This window comes from Micromys minutus (genome assembly GCF_963924665.1).
Source record: "Micromys minutus genome assembly, chromosome: 4".
Taxonomy (NCBI): domain Eukaryota; kingdom Metazoa; phylum Chordata; class Mammalia; order Rodentia; family Muridae; genus Micromys; species Micromys minutus.
The window spans coordinates 7,930,933-7,933,729 of NC_137973.1; the positions used below are offsets into that span (position 1 = coordinate 7,930,933).

General features: G+C 50.6%; 1 pseudogene across 1 annotated transcript; it reads right to left on the minus strand.

Moving 5' to 3' along the window:
* Nucleotides 1-670: 670 nt before the first annotated feature.
* Nucleotides 671-1,285, minus strand: LOC308420290 (large ribosomal subunit protein eL15-like; annotated as a pseudogene). Its single transcript has one exon. The product of its transcript is annotated as a large ribosomal subunit protein eL15-like (transcript).
* Between the last annotated feature and the right edge of the window lie 1,512 nt (nt 1,286-2,797).

The window sequence follows — 2,797 nt, forward strand, 5'->3', positions numbered from 1 at the left end:
TTTCTGTCAACACTCGTCGTACCAGGGAGTGACAGAGCCTTTTAAACAGCAGAGCGTTGTCCCCTGGCTGAATTAAAAAGCATAGCCACGAGACACTTCATTTGTATAATATCTGAATTGTTCATGATGTCAAGGCCAGCCATGGTGAAGAACTCATCTGTGGTGTGGACAAATGAAGTCATTAAGACTCCTTTTGTCTGTCCTTGGCCATCGTCAACTGCATTAACCTCTAGCTCCCATTGCCACAGAGGGAGGACGGCATTTTTACCATTAGGAGGGTGGGAAGTCTCGTGTGCAATCCAGCAGAGCTCTCCCAGCTTCGTATTTTATCATTCCTCTTGATAAGTGGCCACGAAAAGCACTCTGGGTAGACTTTGCTTCAGTCTGTTACACAGCTGCGTTTGTGTCTCTTGGCATTCTATGGTTCTTCCCTCTCTTCACAGGGCTGGGAGGAAGCATAGAGCCCACATGGCAGGACTTCGTGTGTGTGTGTGTGTGTGTGTGTGTGTGTGTGTGTGTGTGTGTGTGTGTGTAACTTGTGCAGACTGGACTCAGCCTTTCCCTACCCTCTTCCCAGTCATAGCCTGTCCTGATTCCTTTTTATGCATTTTTCCTTTTTTTTTGACTGTCCTAAATTGTTTATTGGATATGAATTTTACAAATACGTGTATTAGCGGTAACGGTGGAGCCGGAGTGTACTGTGCCTTCTCCAGGCTGCACGGCGAGATCCACCAATAGTGTGTTGGAACTTGGGACCCTTTCCAGGGACACGGCTCTTGCGGCCAGCAGATGTCAGCCCACGCATCTCTCCGTGCTTGTGGACTGGTTTGGTGATCCACTGCGTGTCAGGATTTCTTCTGATGGCTTTATGGAACGGATCAATGAGGTTGACCTCGAAACATTTACATGTGGAATCTTCACCAGCCCAGTAGGAATTCAGGACACTCACAGCCACGCAATGGCGCCCAGCTCTCTCCTCAGCAACAGACTGAAGGCTTCGGGCAAATTTCAGCTGGCTAACACCATGGTGGACAGGCTTGCCGTAAGTTGCACCCTTAGGAATTGGGCGTTTGCCACCACCACGTCGGACACGAATCTTGTAAATGACATAACCTGGCTTTGCCTTGTACCCCAGCCTTCGCGCTTTATGGGGCCGGGTGGGGCGGGGAGCCCTGTGCAGCACGGAGAGCTGGCGGTAGTGCCAGCAGCGGACCCTCAGAAGAAAGCGCATCACGTCAGACTACTTCTTCCTCCATAGCTCCTGGATGTTCGTATATGCACCCATCTTGGCTCACCTGATGGCTGCCGCCAGAGGAGAGGAAGCGCATTTTTTCCTTTAAAATTCTCGTCTCTCCCCACTCCAGAGAGGGGAATCTCTTGCTGTTTTTCCAACAGAGAGAATTGGCCATATCTGGGTGATATTGGATGATGATCAAGCTTCGCAGGAACTTTGTCAAAATCAACATTTTAGCCTTTTTCTTCAGCCACAGCCTTCAGAAGGGGAAAAATGTTTAGAGGTCTAAATGGCTGACTTTTGAGCTCAAGACGATGGTACCAGACAGGACTCTGGGCCCCGTTGAAGAGACAGAATGTCACAGACTATCCAGTATTGTGCCAGCAGGCAGGAGAGGCAGCTGTGATGCTGGAACAGTCAGTATGGCTGTCGTCTTGTTAATAGTACAATTTGTTACCTGCTTGAACTCTGGAATGGCTTTCATCCCCTGCCCTCTTTGTCCTTCCTTGGGTTGCTGTCCACTTAGTAATTCTGCCCAGCGTTATTAAGGCTGTGTCTCTGGGGTCCCTGAGACTGTTCTGCCTCCCAAACTGCGTTGGCTCTAGTCACCTGACTGGTCCTCCTGCCTCCGGTGCTGCCTTCACACCTGCTGGGCTATCAGGAACATCATGTCCAGGATGCTGCATTCCGGAAAGGATACAGGCATGGCTTCCCGCATAGAGATGCCAGGACCACTCTTTGATGACCACCTCCTCCGCAGTCTCTCTAACGTTATGGGTGCAGGTTTTAGTATGGGGAAACAGAAGCAATGCTAACTTCACCTCACCCTTTAATAAGAAGGCCACTGCAATGCTTACATTTTCAAGAGGAAATGTAAACCGATGTAGAAGCCTAGGGAAGTTCCCCTAAGGGCGCTGAGTAAGCCCCCCTCCATCCGCTCTTACTAGAGGGCACATTTGGGAAAGCTGACCGCAGCGACTCTGCTTGCTGGCCAGATCCTTGGCAAAGGCCGATGCTGGCTGCAGCCAAGAGCTGTGTGAGGTTTCAGGACCAGCAGAGGTTTAATAGCACATCCCTGGGTAGTGCAGGTGCCTTGCTGTGGCTTCGGGACATGTGCGAGCCAGTAGCAGGACCTCGGCCATCAGTCCCCAGGCACGTCTCTCTCTGGTGCGCAGCCAGAGGCCACTGTGCCAGGACAAGGTTGAAATATCCAGCCTCCCACCGATTTTTTCAGGAAACTCCTTCAGTGCGGATGGGTAGAAGATCATCTAGATGTCCTTAAGTCAAGCAGGCAGCCTGCTGTGTGGGCTGTGCTCCACAAGCCAACACAGACTTGTCTGCAGATTTTTCCCTGAGCTGTCACTCCTGGAAATTTATGCTGCACTTTAGGTCTTCCCTTGTTTGCGGTACTGCCCGTGGATGCAACCCCTCGATTCCTCATTTTGCAGATGAGTTGCTTTGAAGGCCGGGATTTAAACGCAAGTGTCCCAATGAGCTAGTAGCCATGGAGGAGGGAAACCTATTATTGAAACTCATCTTCATTTTCTCTCCCCTTCTCTCCTT